The 22365-nt window shown below is 46.9% G+C and overlaps 1 long non-coding RNA gene across 1 annotated transcript in view; it reads left to right on the forward strand.

Annotated features, from left to right (window-relative positions):
• The first annotated feature begins 3252 nt into the window (after positions 1–3252).
• Positions 3253–22365, forward strand: part of LOC106731995 (uncharacterized) — a 78960-nt gene continuing 59847 nt past the window's right edge. The window contains exon 1 of the long non-coding RNA XR_001368231.3: positions 3253–4441. This is a non-coding gene — a long non-coding RNA (uncharacterized LOC106731995). The remainder of the gene's footprint in view (positions 4442–22365) is intronic.

The following is a 22365-nucleotide window of genomic DNA, read 5'->3' on the forward strand; positions in this document are numbered from 1 at the left end:
TGAACAATGATAGTCATAATTTTTAAAGTACCTAGTTCTTCGTGTCTCTGGCTTCCTGTCTGCTTTGTTTCTTTTTCTGGTACTTATATGAACCTGTTTCCATAATATCCAAGCATGTTGTGCTCTTTAGTGTACTTAAGCTCTACACAGCCCTGTGATATGGAGCTATTTTAAGCCATTATCTCCCTTCCACAGATGGGGAAATATGACCAACCAGGTCACACAGGAAGCCTGACAGGCCAAGGAATTGAACTAGACTTTCTTAAATGCTAGGCTAGTACCATACCCATTCATTCATCCCTCCTTCCTCTTTAATGAAAAGTAATCTGCACAACCCCTGATCCTTCAATGTGCAAATTGTAGGTAGACTGCTACACCAAGAATGGAAAACCATTAAAATCAGTAGGTGCTGCGCAAATGCAACCATCTGTTACAGGATCATGGCTTTTGACTATAAAGTCTGCAGGGAGCAGACTGGTTTAGATTCATGAAGGCAGTTAGACACCTCAATCCCACATTTATCACTACAATCCACAAAACGACTGCTTGGCTGCTCCCTAATCCTATAGGTACCTACATTTACTCAGTACCTAAACTTTTGCTGTAAAAATTCTTTGATTACGTAATTCTCTACCTCTGCTTATGCCCACTGCAGCCTCACTTTAGGCACTTGGAAGTCTGAATCTCAAATGAGGGGAAGATAAGCAGGGGCATGAACAGTGAGTTATATGGGCTCATGGTGCCCATGCTCCAGCACTATTCAGAGCCGGGGGCCCTGCTCCAGCAATATTTGGAACTGGGTCTCTCCCCCGGCCCTGCCTGGACCGGGCCCTGGCCCCCACCTTCCAGCCCCTCCGCATGTCCTCCCGCCCCAAAGCGTCCCCCCTGACCCCGGCCCTGCCGTGCACAGTTTTCAGTCCGGCTCCTCCTTGCTGGCATGCGCTGCCGGCTGCTGCCGCTATGTGCAGTGTTTACAGGTGAACGGGGAGACACCTGGGCGTGATGTGACATCATGGCCCGGGACTTTAAAACTGCTCAGTGAGGCATTGCGCCACATGGCCTAGCTCCAGGTTCAGAGTCCAGGGACTTCTGGGGCCCGAGCGCAGACTCTGGTCCCGCAAAGTGGAAGGCAGAAGGCAAGGTAAGGGGAGGAAGGGGCTTGTGCAGAGGGGGAGAAGGAAAATAGGGGAAGGGGTGGGGGAGGAAGGGGCTTGTGCGGAGGGGGAGGGGGAAGAAAGGGGAAGGCACCAAGGGACAGCATGGAGGAGAGACAAATGCCAGGGGGCCAAGTGCAGACAATGAGGAAAAGGGCAGGAGGAGAGGTGTCAGTGGGAGGGGGGATAGGGTGATGCTGGGAGAGGAGAGAGTAAGGGCATTGGGGGCTGGAGGGAAAGGTGCTGGGAGAAGGCTTGAAAGAAGGGGTGGGCATGAGAAAGGTGGGGATGGAGCAAGTCATGTGTGAGAGCACAGAGGGGCATGAGGGAAATGGGAGAAGAGAGTGGTAAGGGGGTGGGCATAAGAGAAAAAGAGGGCGGAGCAGTAAGGGAAGGGGGAGGCACCAGGAGGGTGCAGGGCTAAGGGAAGGTGCAGGTGCCAGGGGATTCTGGGGGTGAAGCAGAAGGGCAGACACCTGCAGGGGAGAGACCAGCACCAGAGGAGAGAGGCAGGGCAGGTGTGTAGAGAGAGGTGTTAGAAGAGGGGATGAGGAGGGGTAGCTCACATGATCAGAGTGGGGCTACTGGAGGAGTGGGCACAGGGGGAGGGGAAGGCCTGGTGGATGGGAGGCAGGTTGCAGGAGGGCTGAGGGCAGTGAGACGGGCAGGAGTCAGGACAGCAGAGGAGGGTGAGGAGTGGGGGGACAGCAGGCACCAGGGGAGCTGATGGAGCAAGGGGAGGAGACATGGCAGCAGAGAGAAGGTAAAGGTTTATAAAATATTTATTAATAACTTGGGTGTGTCAGTGGCACATCCAAACAAGCCACATGAACTCAGTACTGGTGCACAACACAAAATTCATTCTGCTCATGGGAGGAAATTCTTAAGGCTATGTCTACACTGACAGCTTCTTGTACAAGAACATCTTGCGCAAGGGTTCTTGTGCAAGAAAACTTGCACAAGAACACGGCCACACTGCCATGTGCGAGCTGTGCTTTTGCGCAAGAGCATCCATAGCAGTGTGGATGCTCTCTTGCGCAAGAAAGCTCCGATAGCCATTTTAACCATAGGGGTTTCTTGTGCAAGAAATCCCTGCCGAGCATCTACATTGCCCTCTTGCTCAAGAGAGCTTACACCTGTTAGAAAAGAGCGTAGCTCTTGCACAAAACGCCCTCTCTTACCACGCCGTACTGTAAATTTCCTTGCTCAAGAGCAGGCGGGCAGTGTGGATACTGTGTGGGTTCTTACACAAGAACGGCTGTACTTGCGCAAGAAGCTGCGAGTGTAGACATAGCCTTAAAGGGAACACTGCCCCCAGCCTCTCTGCCCCCAAGTTAATGTCACACACATTGGGTTAATGCAATTGCAGGATAGTTGCATGAGGGGAGTTTGGTAGGTGCCAAACTAATCCCTGTTGGTAGGAGAATGGTGGGAAAAGTCCTTTGAGAGGGGCTCTAAGGACTTAGGTGATAAGGCAGAACCTAGGTCATAAAGCCAGAACTTTCAAATTACTGTGTTAGGTCCTTTATAGATGACACTGAGATTTCAGGCACCAAAATCCATAGTCAGACACATTCAGTAAAAGTGGTCTGAGTTTTCAGAAGTGCTAAGTGCCCATTGAAGCCTACTGGGGCTGGCGGCTCTCAGTACCTCTGGTTGGTTGTTTGTTTACTTCTGTAAAGCCCCTGATGCTAAGTAATTAGCCAAACTATTACAATAAGTAACATGCTAAAGTAAAAGTAATTGCTGCAGAGGGTGAACAAGCTCACTTGTAAGCCAAAGCTGATGTCCAGGATGGGTCCAAGGACAATGAATCCCCCCTCTTCAGTCCTGCTGGGGGGAATCTTCCCAGAGCCCCGATAAAAGAAAGCCCTGAATGCCAGGCAAATAGTTGCCAGATTTGGCTAGAAGGGGGTGGAGCTTGGCTAAGGGGAAAAAGAGCATTTGCTACTGGTGTAACCGTTAGCTGCTATTAGCAGGGAACCCGGTGCACACTTTGTGAATATTTTAAGCCTAATTTAATTTAGCCCTTGGATTAGGTGCACACTATTTATAAGTACAACATGCAACGATTCCTCCCTACTTGTGGCAGGTGGGAGCCAGCTGCGCTCAGTCAGTGAGAGCTGTGCGTGCTTCTGAGTTTTGCCTTTGCCCGGCTGCAGGGTGAAGCTGGGCGCCCCGCATGCCAGGCAGCGCCAGGTCCTCAGCACGCACAGAACGGACCCGAGCGGTCTGACTTCCCGAGTGCTTTTGAACTGGCAGGGCGAGTGTCTCCCCCGAGCCCCTCGTGACCAAGTGGTTTGTTCTGCCGCGAGGGCTCTCCCTTTCCGAGAGGTGAAGTTGGTCTCTTCCACTGGACACAAAGAAACCGCTTCCAAACGTCCACGCAGGAGGCCGAGCCGCTGCGCTGCGACACGTGACGGGGGCTGTGCGCGCGCGGGGAGCCCTGGCTCCTCGGCGTCAGTGCGGCGCTTGCTTCTCGGTCTGGACGCCATGGCTCTGGTGGAATCCGCTTCAGGCGTGGGAGACGCTGGTCTGGCAAAGCGACCACAGGAGTAGAGCGTTGCGGGAGGCAGGGGCAGCCAGGGCGTTCAGCCAGCCTGTGGCATCCGTGTGGGCTGGAACCTTTCTGTGCAGGCAGCAAGAGGCAGCGCCAGCCCGGCAGAGGGAGGCGCTGTGAAAACATCCAGCAGGCAGGACGAGGGGCGGTTGAAAGCAGAACTGCCAGTTAACTCCAGGATACTAAGTTCTTGCTGGTGCCCTGGGTTATGAAAATTGAGCATGAAGCGTTGGGCGTGCTCAGAGTGGCAACTGAATAACAGACGCTGTTCTACTCTGATATCTATAGGCCTCCTAATAGCCTCATTATGGTGGTTATTATTTCATTACAGTAATAGATCTTTTGTGTTGGGTTAGAGAACATGACCTACAAGACTGAGACTGACTCTCCACCCTTCTTAGATGGCTGACTCGCTCTTAACAAAACGCGCATCTTCGGAGACCAAAAAACAAATTGTGCTGCTAGCGCCCAATCCTGCAAAGTGCAGTGTCCCGGCTACTCCATCTGACGTCCATGAGAGTTGTGAGGGCTCAGCAGCTGGCAGGCTCGTTACAGAGAAGACACAGAGTCTGGCTGGTTTGGAACATAGCACAACACCTTGCTGTGCATGGGAATAATACCACTATGGTTAAATGTTGCCATTTCACCTGAATGAGAAGTTGTCCACCTATGCACTACAGTGCCTGTAATGCTTCTGTACCAGGCACACACTTCATTTTTTAAACAGGTCAGAATTTGAGTCTTAATTGCCTCACATTGGTTATGATGATTTGTGGGCTTTGCCAGATAATCAGCCAAAAGCTGAAAGCATTGATGTTAGCAGCACTATATACTGGTATGAATAATGAAATAATAAGATGATGCACTATTTAGATTTTAGTGGCATCTAAGTGCCAGTCAGGATAATAAGAGTTAGTTGCTACCCAAACTCTAAGGAAAAGTCTTGGCCTCTATCCTGCAAACACTCTGTGCGTGATTAATTTTACTCCTGTGAATAGTCCCTTTGAAGCCAAAGCATCTTTATTCTATGCCATCTTCAGACAGTAGCCCAAAATGTGCAGAGCTTTACATATTTTAAGCAGGATTTTCTATTTGCAGTTTTATTTCCTTGCCCGTTTGTGAACGTTTGCTGCATATTCAAATACATGGTGAGATCTTAGAAATTGTGTGGGTAGGTTCTTTACTAGAAGTGATGTAAGCCAAGAAATCTGACTGTGTGGAGGATTCAGAGGTATAGGTGTGTAATCATTTTAGTTTTTCTTTTAAACTATAAAGAACACTTTTACTAGCTATGTTGCATTATCTTTCATGCAACTTCTCATACACATGCTTTCCCAGAGACCCTGTTACTTTCTAAAAGGAGAAAGCAGAACCAGTCTGGAATTTCCACTTAACTCAAGTTGCTGTGCCTTTACAAGAGGGGCCATGAAAGCTGTGTATTGTTTTCTTTTGTATCACTCCATGTTTGTTTATATCCTCTTTTGATCATTTAGTGTAACATATATTCTAAAACCCTAATCCCCAAAGCACTTGCTTCTGAGTGTAATGCTTGCTACCAACAGTAGTTTGCTGAAAGCAATGAAAATATGTTTTCAGGACTGTGCCACAGAGAAATAGCAAATGTTATCCTGCAGATGTTGCATTGCATCAGAGATAAAGGTGTTAGTCTGTTCACATCTAAGACACAGTTTGCAGGCTGCTGGTAATGGTGGCCCCATAAATGTGCCTGTCATGCTACCTAAGTCTTTAAATATCCAAACTCAAAATAGATGTTTGTGCAACATGTTGGGCCCAGTGCTATTGTTTTGTTGGATAGTATTATTCATTTTGCTTCAGCCAGCTGCTCTCTATATTCAGCTTAGAGGAACTGACTGGAATTTTCAACCAAGCAGACTGAGAGATGATAATTTATGCCTTACTTTGAGAAACCAGTGCATTAAAAGTACAATGAATAAACATCCACTAGAAACTCATTCAACCCAGTGACTCAAACAAATACGCCCATTAAACATTAATTCCAGTATAAGTTGTATCACATGATGTTACTGGTACCTTAGTCAGGACAGGTGATGGTAATAGGTTAGAGAGGGCATTGTAATATAATAGGTGTATGGCTCCCACTGCCTTCTGCAGAATGGACTGGACCTGTGTGTTTGTGATTACATTGCCCTCTAGTGGCAGATTCCCAAAGAGGTTAAAATCCTAATGCTACTAAACAACTCCTAGCAAGAGGTTCTTGTCTTGGTGTTACGACATGAAATGGTGTCGTGTTAGTTACAGCATGACATAGGACATCGGGAATGCTTTAAACTGGCATGGGGCTGGCAAATTTTTTGCAGCCTTAAGTTACTGCATTTTTATGGAAAGTATTTTTTTCAGAAAAGCAGTTTTTTATTTTCATTATGTTCTCAAACCATTTGTAGACATTGCATAGTGAGTAACAATACGTACAGTCCAGCTGCAGATTAATGATTAACTCACAGGCTGTTAGTTGCCCCAAACTCTCTTGCAGTGTTTGGCACGAGTTTTGAAGCCACAAAACCAGACATACCCTCTTTACGATGTGATTGCTTTCACGGGACATTATGAACAACATTCAACTTCTTTGAACAGCAAACAGGATATTTGAATGAAGGGGTAGACGTATGTGTAGACCTCAGTGTTTTCTCTGCTGGCATGAAACTGCAAGTCAGCTTGTGTATTATCCTGGGACAGTAGTTTCCCTAATAGTGGATTGTGACATCCTCTCCTGCCAAAGAGAGTGCTGACATTTGTTTGTGGAGCTCACAAGGATAAACTGAGCCCTGGCATAAATTAGCACAATTTTAACTTCAGAGGAGATATGCCCACAAATACCAGGTCTTAATTTGGCCCCATACTATGCCTTTAGCTTTCTGCTGAAGTGGTTTTGCTCAGTTGCTTATAACAGCTCCCTACCAGGAATACTAGTGAGCCATTGGGCTGCTTGTGAGCATGCCCCACAGAACCCAGCAATACTTTCTTTGAAATACCAGAAAAGGATTTTAATGCATTTAAAGAGGACTGGCTGCAGTGGCCTGAGCATTGGATTATGGGATGAAAAAGTTGTAAATACAAAGGCATACCGTACTTAGAGATGATTTCTCCTCTTTTGCCCCCATATCTGGTTGAGAAGGCTGTGCAATATTAAAAAGAGACCATTATAGTTTAACAACTATGAGATGAGGACAGACAGGCAAGTTCTTCACATTATGAGCTCCACTCTTGTCTCAGTTACACTGATGTAAATCAGGAGTAACTCATATGAAGTTGTACATGTAATGAGAAAAGTCAGATTCTATCTGTTTACTAGTGAAGACCAGATTCTGCTTTCTTTTACATCAGTGCAAATCTGGGGAAACTCCATTGTGACCCAGTTCTACATGATACTTTCAGTCCCAGCGTAGTTTGTTTTATAAGAAAATGACAAAACCTGAAAGAGGAAAGGTAACACTTGCATGAGAGATCACAGTGCGTTTGCTTATCCGTCACACATTGTGCTCTCTCAGCACTCATACACATATTGTTGATTATATGACAGGCGTGCCTGCTGTAACAGAGGAATGGGCTTGATGACCCATGAGATCCCATCTAGTCCTTTGTCCTATTTATGGCTGTGTGTCTGCTCTATAAAAGGCTGTATTTGAACTGAACATAAAATGGCAGCTGCCTCCAAAAGAATCTTAGAGATTTTAAAGGTGCAGTATATGGATGTAAGCAGAATCTGAGGCCAGCAGGAATGGGAGAGAAACCTTGGGTGTGTCTATGTAAATGCAGTTTGCTCCTGCACTTCTTAGATGTGTTAGATATTCAGCTGATAGAGTGGTTAGTTCATTGTAATCAGCTTGGCTGGTGTTGTCACAAATTGTGTTAATATTAATTGCAATGTCTGTAATTATTGTGAGAATACAAAAGAAGAAAGTCTGTTTTTAACCTGGCACAAAGGAGGGTAACACTTTTAGTGTAAAGAATGAGATTCATGTAAATACAGTTTGCTTCTGTTTGCTTAGATCTGCTAGATATTCAACTGATGCTCTGGTGTTTTGCCCGTAGTAATCAATTTGGCGGCTGTGGGTCACTAATTGTGTTAACACTAAATGCAGCAATTGTGAAATAAGATCACCAATGCTTGTAATTACTGTGGGAAAGTCAGATGGTGTTTAATCTAGTTCAAAAGGAGAGAGATCCTGTCAGTGTAAAGAAACTTGTATGGACAAGAGGCTCCACTGCCATGCTCTGTGAAGTGTGGGAGGGCAGGACTATGAGTCAGCAGGCTGCATGCCCTCCAGGCATGAACTATAAGACTGGTTCAATCTGTTTCTTCCCATGCTTTCAATGATAGAGCTAAAATAGGCTCCATACAGAGTCTCTCTTATTATTTTAAATCTACTTCAGTGTATGCAGAAATTTCTTGTGGCTATCTTTTCTTTGGTCCAAGAACTGAAATCACTGAGAGCTGAAATCGCTGGGATTTGCCCAGAGCCAAATACACAAGCTGCTGGCAGCTGTGAGAGGTGGGCCAGTGGGAGCAGTAGTAAGCAAGTGGCTGTCAGGGTGGTCAGCGGGAGAAGCAAGCAGGTTGCCAGCAGGAGAGAGTGGCAAGGTGGTGGTGCTGCTACGAACAGCCAGCAGGCAGATGGCAAATGACCAGCAGCATAAGTAACATTTTTTACCTTCCTCACTCAGGATGGTAGGTGAACTCTGCAGATGCACCTCTGAACTCTGGGTCTGCCCAGACCAATGGCAGCAACTGTGAGTGGGGTGCAGAGAAAGGTTGGGCAAGTGAAAGGGACTTTTATTCATGGTTTTATTTATGAACCCTCTTTGTGGTGGTTTCCCAAATTAATGCCAAATTACTTCCCTCCCTTATAGAAAAGTTTCTTTCCTATACTCAGACTCTGTTCTTGCGAGTGGGCAAGCATTGCCTCTCAGATGTGCCCATGAGTAGTGTGTGAATTTCCCAGGTTACTGGGTGGAGGCTCAAGCCAGTTCTGTGTTGGATGGGAGGAGAGGAACCCCTGCATATTGAACCTGACCCTGGCTACTGCTGGTACTACCTGGCATAAGGGAAAACAAAATAATCTGTCACATGCCTACATACGCAACTCACCTTCAGTACAATTACTGGATTTAAACAAAATAGAACTTTGCCTTTATCCTTTTAAGCAAAAACAATTATTTAAAATAATCACATTTGCTCCAGATTTGGATGATTATTATCCAAGCACTTGATGGAACTGAAATGTTTTCAGAGTCCTATGAAAACAAAACAAGTGAGAACATCTGTTTAGACTGATGCTTGTGTGGGTGGGGGTTTGCTGGGTGAGTTCATCAGGAAGGAAACCAGTGATTGATCAGCTCACCATCAGGTGTCGTCTCAGTCAATGGAAACACTGGCAATTAGGGGAACTGGTCATGGGAAGGAAATGAGTAGCAAACAAACCGCGAATGAAGCGCTGCAATCAAAAGTTGAAAAACAATGAAGTTAGGTAATGGGAGAATACATGCCACATAGGAACAGGCTGCGGACTCATTCCTGCCCAATCACTTAAAAGCGGGTGTATAAATCAGGAGGGGGAGCACATGAAATGTTATTTATAGCTGTTAGTTGAAATACCTGATATTTATTATGATGTTTATGTACAAAGAAAAACCTCAGTGTAGGAGAGGTGCTGCTGCCTGTCTCCAGTGTATCCTGCCACTTCTATATACACACTCCCCCTGTCCCTGTTTTATTTGGGTTAATGTCCTTTATTTAAAAGGACATGGATTAACGATGGCAGCACTGATAAATATTTATTAACACTCGTTGCTCCATCTTGAGAGCCTGAGCCTCCTGTCGGAGAGGTGTCTCAGAAGGAGGCGGCTGGTGCTCTCCCACCTGATTAGCGCACACTGTCTGCTGCCAGTGCTTCCATTACCAATCCCCTCGAGGGCACATAACAAAATAAAAAAAAAACTTCAGGCGTTACCTTTCCAGGTAAATAAATACAATGAAGTGGATCAGACGGCAGAGAGAACTTGAAGATGGGGCTGGAAAAGGGGAAGCGCTGACAAGGATTGGTATTGGACTGATAAGGAGGAAATGGCATGGGGTCAGATAAACGTTTTGGGAGGATATTAAAAGGGACAGGATGTGGGAATGGCCCCAAATTGAACCATGTTCTTGAACAAGAAAAGGATATCATAATAATATTAAGATGCATTGTTACCTGAACTTGGCAAACCCAGGAAAATGAGAGTAAATGTTTTCACAACACCCAGAGCCTTACTTTCTTGTGTCCATCACATTGCTGCAGCTATGGTCCTCAGAGGAAATTCCATACGCCTGCTTTTCAGAAGTGCTGGACGTTCACAAGTCCTGATAAAGTCACATGTCTTTGCTTCCAGTTGGGCATCCAAAATGAGTGAGCACTTCGGATAATTTGGACTCATGTGTCTATCTTCTAGCACAGGGGTGGGCAATCATTTTTGGCTGGGGGCCACTTCAGAAATTTGAAGTGGCCCTCCTGGAAGGAGCAGGACCAGAATGCTTCTAGGCTTCTCCCTCCTCTCCCCTCCCGACAGACCATGATTTGTCTGGGGGTGAGGGGAGCCCCTTTGCCGTCCCTTCCCACTAGGTACCCATGCTCCTGGCAGGGCAGGAAGAGGCTTCACACGCTCCCTCACCCTCAGGCCAATCAGGGCCTAGGGGCAGGGGAGCTGCCTGAAGCTTCTTTCATGCTGCCCCCATCCTGCACAAGCGTACGGCACTTTGAAATGCCGCACACTTCTTGCATTGTGGGGGGGAGGGCGGGGGAAACTTCACGCGCTCCTCCCGCCCCCAGGCCAATCAGGGCTTGGGGGTGAGGGAACATGTGACGTCTCCTCCTGCCCTGCGAGGAGCACATGGCGCTTCAAAGCACCGTGTGCTCCTGGCAGGGTGGGAGGAAGCTTCGCGCTCCCCCGCCCCCAGACCCTAATTGGCCTGGAGGTGGGGGAGCAGCAGGGCCACCGTGGGGCGGATCTTGCCCACGGAGGCCCTTTTGCCCACCCCGTTCTAGCAGAAACTGAGAACTCTAATTTATAACTTGTTGTTATGAAGCCAACCTTTACTGTTGAAGTAAGGAGTGTCCTTGTGGTATTATGGGTGTAAACCATAGGGCTGTTACAGTGTAAATGATAAATGGTTAACCCAGTGTTTCCCAAATGATGAACCATGAAGTGAAAATAAGGGTTCAGCGAGAAAATTCCATTACAGTAATATTTTGTGATTTAAAAAAATAATTCATATTTAAGCATTTATGAATTTTATTGAAAACAATTTTCATTTGTGTGACACGATAAATGTCCCTGTGTAATGGACAGAGAGTGGAGACGATGATGTCACTATTCAGTGCTGATGTCCATATATTAGATTGTTATTAAGGGTTCTGCAAAATTCTTTTGAGTTTCAAAGGGTTCTGTGGCCAAATAAAATTGGGAAACACTGGGTTATACTTATGGTTAACACTGGGTTAACCTTCATGGTTATATGCACACTCCTTTATCCCTCAGCTCCTCCCTCTGCTGCTGCCTCAGATACAGAGACAGCAACTCAAGGTAGCAGGCAGCTCCCCAGAGCAGGTGCTCACAGGGAGCCAGGTAAAATCTTAAAATCCAGCTCCTTGCAAACACTGGCTCCCACCTGTCCCTCCTCTCCCCCTGTGCTTCTGCCTCTGATATAGCGGCAGCAACAGGGTATGTGTATGCATGTAGCCGCGAAGGTTCAGCACCTCTAAAAATCAGGTCTGTGGTGTGGACCATTTAAAATGTGGCTTATATGTAGAACTAAATCCTTCTACCTGGCCTGAAATTTAATCCTTTCTGGCCAGGTCAAGGTGAGGGTGTTTGAGGAACAGGATTATGAGTGGTAGAATCTCGTAGAGACAAAGCAGCATAAAAACAAACAGTTCTTTGGAAGCCTGTATTTCCTTTCTGTTGGGGATTTTTACTGTTTTATTCCTCCTCTGCCAAATATTTGCAGAAGAAACACGATATTCCAGCTGCTGTAGCCTTTCAGAGTTAGTCCCAGAAAAGGCCCATGTTTCCAGCATAGCTCCAGAAAGCAGGGAGCAAGTTTTGCCAGCGTGCCTTAGGCATATGCCTGGGACTGCCAGAAGCAAGAAATGCCTCTGGTCTCAAGATCTGCCTTTCTTGAAAAATAGCCAGAGTGAGTAACTCCCCAGGCATAGTGGAGACCTGTTCACTGCCTTTGACATTGGATACATCAGGCAATCAGCCTACCCCCTGTGGCTGGCTCAGAAATGGCTCCAAAGAATGTTCCCATTTAGTTTTCCACTGCTAGAAGGAGAAGGGATGTGGTCTGTGGGCCTGAAGGGTTGGTTATAAACTGTGTGTGTGTCTGAGGCAGCTGGAAGAGGTGGGGGCAAATGTGTGCTTGTGCTCTGACAGGAATAACTCCCCTTCACTAACCACCATTGCAACTGGCATTAATGGGTATCTTTGCTGGCAGCCACACCAGGCCACTGTTGGATTCAGTCAGGGTGGGGGCTGGATGCAGACCCCAGCTTGCCTGGCCCCGAGGCTCAGCCCCTCCTCCCCACCCCATCATGGGGCTGGAGCACACAAAATCCACTAGGCTGGTGTGCAATGGGAAAAAGGGGAGTGTCTTTCTTGGTCGGGGGGCCTTGTCAGTGAGGTGTATCTTTTTTCCTCACTTCTCACCTCTGTGCAGCCCCCACTGTTTTTTTTTCTATAGCCCCTGACCCAAAAAATGGTTCGCCACCCCTGGATTAAATGGTCCAGACATATTGTTTTATCTTCCATCTCTCCCCAAATAGAGGATCTCTCCTCTAGATCAGAGTTGAGGGATGCAGGTGGAGAGGTTGGGGAGGAGTTTGAAATGTCACTGCCCTTGCTGGCTTCAGTGGTAAGGTCTGTTTCAGTGTGACACCTTTCACTAGTACTAAATTATTTCCTTTCCATCCCAGAAAATGGTCATCCCATGTGATCAGCTGAATTGTTAGCTCAGTTTAGTCCTGTGTTCTCCAGTTACACATTGGAATTGTACCTGCAGGATTTGGTCCACTGAACACTAGAGCAAACCATACTCCAACTTCTGAATGTCCATCTGCCTGACAAAATAATAATCTGAACATTATTATCTCCATTTGCAAAAAGGGAAACCAAGGATAAGACTCTCCTATTCAAGTGTCTCTGTAATGGGACAAGGGAAGGCAGAGACTGTAACTCCAGTGCACTTCCTTTGCTTCTTCCTGTGCCTCAGTTTTTCTCTTTGCTGAAGTGCAAGCCAAAGTGCTGTCTTTTCAGAGTTAAAATCTCAGGACTACAGCATGTAAATCCTGACAGGTATGTGTAATAGTCCCTAGTCAGCTACAGAGGAAGAGTACAGTACAGTTTATTATTTGCATGTCTACTCTATAAGCAGCCCTGCTACTATTTACTGATGTAGCAAATGCGTCTCTTGAGAGGTGGTAGCTACATCCGTGAAGGAATTCTTCTGTCCGCCTGGCTGCATCTGTGGTGGTGATTAAGTTAACCATGTCACATAGGGCATGAAATTTTTCACAGCCCTCAGCAACGTAGCTAGGTCTAACTCGGTTTTGAACTTAGACCAGGCCTTAGTAGTCGAACATTTAACGCACACCAAAAGCATGGTAAGCAGTATTTGGAATACTTATGCTTAGTTTTTTAAACAAATCCTAGTAGGCAGTAAATCTACTGGTGTTTGTTATACAAGGTTCCCCCTTTGCTGCTGTTATATAAGTTTAAATCCAAAGTTTCAACATGATATTTACATTTATATATTTGCACATGTATATGAACACATTCCTCTCTGATCTTTCAGGCATTATTTCTCAGTCTTCATACTCTGGCCATAGTATGTCGTGTGACACCAGGACTCTTCAGAGCTTGGGAGTCTCCTCAGCTGCTCGGGGTCCTGCCGCTGGCCCAAGACTTTGAAGCTGCCTCCAATTGTGGCTAGGTTGCCAATTCTCCTGGCTTGGCAATGGTGTCCTGTCCACCTGATCTGGGAGAGTTGGCAACCCTAGATGTGACCCCCAGTGTGGGTCAGTGGGGGGCACAAACAAGTGTGTGTGTTGGGGGGGGGGAGAGATTGCCACTCAGCACCTACATTCAAAATAGTTCCAGCACCACTGTTCACAGCTAACCTTGGGCCGGTTGATGGATCATCTTAGTTGCTGGTAAAACATACATCTGCAGCCTGGGTCCAAAGCAGTACAGGGATTGGGACTCAGCCCCACAGCAGACACATCTGATGAAATGCATCCCAGGATACTCAAGGAGCTGATAGAGGAGGTATCTAAGCCTTTAGCTATGATCTTTGAAAAATCATGGAAGACAGGGGAGATACCAGAAGACTGGAAAAGGGCAAATATTGTGCCCATCTATAAAAAGGGGAATAAGAACAACCCAGGAAACTACAGACCGGTCAGTTTAACGTCTGTCCCAGGGAAGATAATTGAGCAGGTAATTAAGGAAATCATATGCAAACACTTGGAAGGTAATAAAGTGATAGGGAATAGCCAGCATGGGTTTGTGAAGAACAAGTCATGCCAAACTAATCTGATAGCTTTCTTTGATAGGATAACGAGCCTTGTGGATAAGGGAGAAGCGGTGGATGTCATATACCTAGACTTTAGTAAGGCTTATGATACGGTCTCGCATGATATTCTTATTGATAAACTAGGCAAATATAACTTGGATAGGGCCACGATAAGGTGGGTGCATAATTGGCTGGATAACCGTAGTCAGAGAGTTGATGTTAACGGTGCTAAATCCTGCTGAAAAGGGATAATAAGTGGAGTTCCGCAAGGGTCTGTTTTGGGACCCGTACTGTTCAATATCTTCATCAATGATGTAGATATTGGGATAGAGAGTACGCTTATTAAGTTTGCAGATGATACCAAACTGGGTGGGGTTGCAACTTCTTTGGAGGATAGGGACATAATTCAAAATGACCTTAGCAAGTTAGAGAAATGGTCAGAGGTAAACAGGATGAAGTTTAATAAAGAGAAATGCAAAGTGCTCCACTTAGGAAGGAACAATCAGTTCCATACATACAAGATGGGAAGCGACTATCTAGGAAGGAGCATGGCGGAAAGGGATCTAGGGGTCATAGTGGACCACAAGTTGAATATGAGTCAACAGTGTGATGCTGTTGCAAAAAAAGCAAATATGATTGTAGGTTGTATCAACAGGTGTATTGTAAGCAAAACTCGTGAAGTCATTCTGTCGCTCTACTCTGCACTAGTTAGGCCTCAGCTGGAGTACTGTGTCCAGTTCTGGGCACCACATTTCAAGAAAGATGTGGAGAAATTGGAAAGGGTACAGAGAAGAGCGACAAGAATGATTAAAGGTCTAGAGAACATGACCTATGAAGCCAGGCTTCATGAACTGGGCTTGTTTAGTTTGGAAAAAAGAAGATTAAGGGGGGACATGATAGCGGTTTTCAAATATCTAAAAGGGTGTCACAAGGAGGAAGGAGAAAATTTGTTCCTCTTGGTTTCTGAGGACAGGACAAGGAGTAATGGGCTTAAAGTGCAGCAAGGGAGGTTTAGATTGGACATTAGGAAAAAATTCCTAACTGTCAGGGTGGTCAAATATTGGAATAAATTGCCAAGGGAGGTGGTGGAATCTCCCTCTCTGGAGATATTTAAGAATAGGTTAGATAGACATCTGTCAGGGATGGTGTAGACGGAGCTTGGTCCTGCCTTGAGGGCGGGGGGCTGGACTCGATGACCTCTCGAGGTCCCTTCCAGTCCTATGATTCTATCTCTTGGTCCTGCATTTATCAGATGCTGAGTCCATAGGGCTATCTTTAAATCCTATGGTTATAACATTCGTTTTTCCCACCTATAGCTCTGATTTGCTCCTATGGTGAATAGGGGACTTACAAGATTCCTTGCCTATGTTGAAACCTTCCTATACAGATTCAGAACAGCTGCGGAGCGTATCTAGTGACTACCACACTCTACTTTGGCTGCAAGGATACAATGGGGAAGAATTGCTGTAATTCCTAGTAGCCTATTCTGTCTAGGGCAAAGATCCTCAAATTGGGACATGGATCCCTCCAGGGATGCGGAATGTATGGTGGGGGGGACATAAGAAGCTTTAGGGAAGAAATGTACTGTGCACATTTACCCACAGCAATGGATACCTAGCAAAGCTGATTCCTCCAGACATTTCAGATCCTCAGATGGTGCTGTGCATTTTGAGGGATTTCTGTTAAGGACGCATAGTATCATACACAGTTGCTGCTAAATGGATATTAATCTGTTGACAATGACACAATGTGAACATTTAATTGTAAGCATGGACCACAATTGCCGATTTGCCTTTGCTCTTATTACAATGGACTGTTGGCTCCTTTGTGCAACATTAAAAAACACACCTCAAACTGAAAAACAAAGAAGAGAAAACTGATTCAAGTGAAGCACTGTTGGTATATGTACTTCTGTGGCAGGGGGTTGTAAACTACTATGACACAAAAAAGGTGGGTACAGTGAAATAAGCATCAGAATTGCTGTTCTAGGGTTTGCATAATATGCCTTAGTGTTATTTTATAGTACTGTACTGCCTGCTGCCCTAATAGTAACATACATGGCAACTGGGGATTTTGGCTTTGTTTTGCCTCCAGGAGTTGCTTCTGCATCTCCCTTTCTTTTTCCAATATTATCTTTGGCCATGGCACTGCTTTCCTTGGCAGCTGATACATTGTCTCTTGCCATTGCAGCAATCTCTGTGAAAACTTTGTCAGATTCCCTCTCCATTCTCAGATACTGCCTCCACCTCTCTCTGCATGTCATTTTTTTTTGTAACGAGGTCTGCAACTACTTCATCATGGCTTTGTCTACACTTTTGCAGGCAGAGAGTATGCAAATGAAGCACTGATTAGCATATTGTTGTGCTTCTTTTGCATAATCTATTCAAGCCATTTTTGCGCAAGGGGTTTTTGCACAAAAACAAGCAGTGAGGATGTTTCCTTTTTGCGCAAAAAACCCTTTTTGTGCAAGATCCTTATGCCTTTTCCATGAGTTTTCTGTTGTCTTCCCTCTCTGGCAAGCCACTGCAGGTGCCATAGTTGTGGGGATTAGGGTTGCCAACTGTTTAATTGCACAAACCCAGCCACCCTTGTCCTGCCCCTTCTCTGAGGCCCTGCAGGGGGTTGGAGTGCAGGAGGAGGTGTGGCCTGTGGAAGGGTGTTTAGGTGTGGGGAGAGGGGGGAGCTGTGGGCTTTGGGCGCAGGAGAGGGTGTGGGCTCTGGGAGGGGATGCAGGGTGTGGGCTCAGAGAGAGAGTTTGAGTGAGGGAAGGTGTGTGGGCTTGGAGGGAGTTGAAGTGTTGGTTCTGCACTGGGGAAGGCGGTTGAAGAGCAGGAGGAGTGAGGGGTGTGGGTTGCAAAGTCTGGGAGAGAGTTTGGGTGCAGGAAGAGTGCAAGCTCTGGAGTGAGTGTGGGGTGCGGCCCTGTGAGGGGGTTGAGGGAGGAGTGAGGGGTACAGCGGCTGGTGCTTACCTCAGGCAGTTCCTGAAAGCGACCAATATATCCCTCTGTCAGTAGGTCCTAGATGGGGAGTGGTGGGGGTCTTCGTGTGCTGCTGCCTGAAGGTACTGCTCCCGCAGCTCCCACTGGCTGAAGGTCCTGCCCAATGGGCGCTTTGGGATCAGTGCTCAGGGTGGAGGCAGCATGCAGACACACACATCCTGTAGGGGCTGCAGCAACAATGCTGGCCACTTTCAAGAGCGGCACGAAGTGAGGGCAGGCAGGGAATCTGCCTTTGGTCCACTACTACACTGTTAGCACCCAAAATCTCCTGGATTGCCTGCATGATTCTAGGAGACTCCCAGCAAAAGCAAAGGGGTTGGCAATATCTCCTAGTGGGGATATTTAAAAAAAAAGACAATTTGTTATAGGTCATATTTTAGGGCACCACATTTCAGGATAGATGTGGACAAATTGGAAAAAGTCCAGAGAAGAGCAACAAAAATGATTGTCTAAAAACCATAACCTATAGGGGAAGTCTGAAAGAGCTGAGTTTGTTTTTAAATTGCAGCAAGGATTAGGGAAAAAAAGACTTCCTAACTGTCAGGGTGGTTAAGCACTGGAATATATTGCCTAGGGATGTTCTACAATTTCTATCATTGGAGATTTTTAAGAGCAGGTTAGACAAACACCTGTCAGGGATGGTCTAGATGGTGCTTGGTCCTACCACGAATGCAGGGGGCTGGACATGGTGACCTCTCGAGGTTCCTTCCAGTCCTGTGATTCTGACTCAGCCTTTGTTTTCCTGTCCTTTACACTGAGGTACCTGCCCTGGTGGGCCAGACCCCTGGCTTATTTTAGGTTCTTGGGTGTGCACCTGAGGAGGTGTTGTGTTACAATTATAGAAATTATATTGATGACAGATTATGAATTGGAAGTATGCTCCCTAATAGCTTTTTTCAGCAGAGGAAGTACATGGGTGGTGAAGGGTTAAAACAGTCTCTGAACTTCCCTTAGAAGAGGAGCGAGGGTAGTGAGATAATAAAGGTCTGGGGGGGCCATGTAGTCTTCCGTCCCAGGAACGGAGGAGGGGCAAGCAACTGGTGTTGGGAAGGACTGGGGCTCCCACCCCAGAGCATTAGGATGAAGAGTAGCAGCAATGGATGTCCCAGAAACAAGGGAGCAGCCACAACTGATTTTGGGAGTGTTGTGGGGGTCTCAGTAATAGATGTGAGCTCGTTTGAAAAAAGAAGAATGGCTATTTGGGAGGAGGCAAATAAACTAGTGAGACCTCCAAGTGAGCTGGAGCTGCCTGGATCAGAGTGGAGCTATGTTAAAGAGAGTGAGCAGCAGCCAAACCTAGAGAGAAGCAGAGAAGCAGCCTGAACTGAGCAGAGCCACAGCAGCCAGAACTGGAGAGGTCAGGGGAGCAGCAGTGGCAGGGCAGAGGCAGAGTAGAGCAGGAGGACTGTCACTGGAGCTAAAATGTGAGGGGGACCCTGGGAAGAGGGCCCAGTGTAGAGAAATAGCATCAGCCAATAGGTCTACAGATGCCACCTAGAGCAGGGGTGGGCCATAATTTTTGATGGGAGTTTCACTCCAAGAATTTGGTAAGTGGTCAAGGGCCAAGGTGCAGGAGGAAGCTTGGGGTAGCACCTTGGGGTGCAAGAGAGGGTGCTGGGTCTAGGAGGGGATTGTGACCTGGGGCAGAAGTGCAGGGGTTTGGTTTGTGACCTATAGCAGGAGGGGGTTGTGACCTGGGGCAGGTGATTGGGGTGCAGGGTTTGGGAAGGGCTAAGGATGCAGAAGAGGACTCTGATATGGAGAAGGGTTGCAGGAGAGGATGCAGGGTCTGGGTGGGGGTTGTGATCTGATTGGGGTGCAGAAGGGGGTGGCATGCTAGGTGCAGGCTCTGGTCAAGAGATGCTTACCTTAAAGTGGCTCCCAGCCAGCAGCCCAGCAGGACCCTCAGGCAGGCACCCTGCTGCCTGATGCACCCCCTCAAAGTGGCCGGCTGCAGCAGCCAATGTGTGCATCTCATGCTATTGATATGGGATCCTAAACATTGTGCTATTGTTTAGCCATGTAAAACAAGGAATTCAGCTAATTTTCAACAGGCATCCCAGTCGCATTAACAATTCATTTCTAACATACTGTACCTCTCAGAAGCCATGGCAGTTTCCTTCATGCTGATTGCGTTTTCCAGCACCTTTTTAACATATGGTCTATTGGATGTTAAGTGATGCTCACATGCTTTATTGTCTTTAAAATAGCAGCAAAAAGCTAAATATATAACAGATGCTCAAGTACCTTCAGATTAATGTATTATGGAAACAGAACTGTCATCACACCCCCTTACAATCACATTTTTCACCTGCTTTATGTGCTGTTTACCTGTAGCTTGTTTTGACAATGCATTTGTTAGCAGTTGGAAAGTTCCCAGCTTCAGAGCTGGCCTGCTGTCTGTCTTCCTTGTGAGTGGCTTTTGCAACTCTTCTTCCACATTTTTATCTGATTTCTAAGTGCTGTTTAAAACCTGTTCCATTTTCTTTTTTAAAATGTGCTAAATATGTATCCAGTCACAGAGACATCCAGATAAAGCCGCACCAACAATATATGTGCATAACCTTTTTATAGACCTCTGGACAAAAAACTCTTATATGGTTTACTAGAAGATTTACCCAGCATTGCTCAGGTCTTTAACTCAAGTAATTTTTGTTTTTTTGGAAAATAAAATGAAAATGTCCATGTTTCATTTAAATCATTGCTCTGGGATGGGGATGGGCATGAGGAGTTCAGTTTGCAGGCTGCCCTGGGAAGAGAAGACTATCCCAGCCCTCTCCTACTGCAGCAGCTTAAGGCCCAGAGAGGAGCACCTCTCTATGGCTGATGCAGCTCCAGAAGACACAGCCAGGGGAGAGGTGCATGTCCCAGAGCTGGGGCAGGTCCAGGTTGGTCTGCCCCTGTGCTCCCCAGCCAGAGTGAGGAATGCAGTAAGCTGTGCACTTTCCCCTCGCTCCCTGATGAAGAGGAACAGCCAGCAATGTTCCTGTACAAATTGGGAGGGGAGGAGTGTTAGCACCCCCACCGTAAAGGGTGGCTGGGGTTGGGAGGCTCAGAGCTGGGGCAGTCCTGGACAGGAGAGAATGCCCTTAGTCAGCCCCTTTCATCTTCCTGATGATTCTCTCTTTTATGTATGGTTTTGAGAAGCAATCCGATTCCAGACACATCCCATTTTCCTGGCACAACCAAAGCCTTACCCTTGAATGGTTTAGTTTTGTCCTCACTACACAATGGGAGTGTTCGCAGACTGAGTGAAAGCTACCCCTGAGCTTATGTTCCCACCATGCCAGCTAGCCTGGGTTGAAAGCATCACTTAACTCAGATGACAGGTTTTGTCTGTGGATGGGGAGAGGGTTGGGGCAACGCTCGAAGTATATAAGAGAGCTCCCCATGTTAACTTGTCAGTGAAGACCTACCCTGACAGTCAGGGAACTGGATAATGCTATGTACCAGGTTATAGGCAGGTTTTTGAATTAGAGCAGGAAGACTCAGTATTGAGAAGGGGATACTTCAAAGCAGCAACACTGCTTGGAGTCTGGAGCCAGACCACGGCTTCATGAGGCAGTATTTTGAAGCGTTTTGAAATGCCACGGGGAGCCCGGCTTCAGGCTCCTTTCACTCTTTCAAAGTGGCAGTGCCACATGGAGCCCGGGGTCAGCTGGGGACTCCCCCGCTGACCCCAGGCTCTTTGCGGTGCTGCCTCTTTGAAACGCCACATGCAGCCCAATGTCGATGCAACCTAGGGCTGTTGCTACACTTCAAAGGCGGAGGCGCCCTATCGACTAATCAAATAGTGAATGCTAGATGCATTGACTATTCGATTACTCAATTAGTCGATATTTAACATCCTTAGTTCTGTACACACTGGTAGCAGCGAGAACCCTGGTGGCGATTCTTCTTCAATGGTTCCAAAGTCTTGGCCAGAGTTCTGGAACGGTCCTTCCCAGGATAAATAGCCTTATAACCCCTTACTCTTACTTACCTCCTCCTATGCATGCACCAAATGGAGAACACCAGCATCCCAGCTCTGTAGCTGAAACAAGGAGCGCAGTGGAGGGCTGCCCCATTCTTCTCTTCACAAAAGAAATGCCGCCTCTGTTACTCTTCCATGGACACGTGGATAGATGAGCTCTTCAAAATTCAACAACCAAAGAATGTTTAATTGATATCATTGCTCTCATGACCAAGACAGTGCTCAAATGTAATACATGCTACAAGGTAAAGGTAGATTAATAATCCTACTATTATTTTGAGTCAAAATCCTGTTCTCTTTAGTTAGGCCTATTGAACCCAGTGGGACCACATGTGAATAAAGTGAGTACAGTTTGGCACTTGGGGTAACACCACAGGATGTCTTTTATTCCCTTCTTCTTTCCTGCTTTCTTTGAATGCTAGCAGGATTACTTTGCATGGATGTGTTTGTAGTTCCGAACTGCACCTTACAGGCAGTCCCTGGGTTACGTACAAGATAGGGACTGTAGGTTTGTTCTTAAGTTGAATCTGTATGTAAGTCGGAACTGGCGTCAGCCACTGCTGAAACTGATCAGTTTCAACAGCGGCTGAATCTGGACGCCAGTTCTGACTTACATACGGATTCAACTTAAGAAACCCAGGCGTCCCCAAGTCAGCTGCTGCTGAAACTGATCAGCGGCTGATTCCAGGAAGCCCGGGGCAGAGCAACTCTGCCTCAGGCTTCCTGTAGTCAGCCGCTGGTCAGTTTCAGCAGCGGCTGACTTGGGGATACCTGGGGCAGAGCAGCTGGGGTGCTGCTGGGTTGCTCCAGTAGCGCCGCTCCTCGGCGCTACTGGAGCAACCCAGCAGCACCCCAGCTGCTCTGCCCCAGGCGTCCTGATTCAGCCGCTGCTGGTCAGTTTCAGCAGCGGCTGAATCAGGACGCCTGGGGCAGAGCAGCTGGGGTGCTGCCGGGTTGGTACAGTAGTGCCGAGGAGCGGCGCTGCGGGACCAATCCGGCAGTGCCCCAGCTGCTCTACCCCAGGCGTAGGCAAGAAAAGCCTGGTCTGCTGGGGGGGGAAGGAGGAGGGGCACTAGCTACACCCCCTTTCA

This window comes from Pelodiscus sinensis, chromosome 2, assembly GCF_052426305.1.
Source record: "Pelodiscus sinensis isolate ZL-2025 chromosome 2, ASM5242630v1, whole genome shotgun sequence".
NCBI classification, from domain to species: Eukaryota; Metazoa; Chordata; order Testudines; family Trionychidae; genus Pelodiscus; species Pelodiscus sinensis.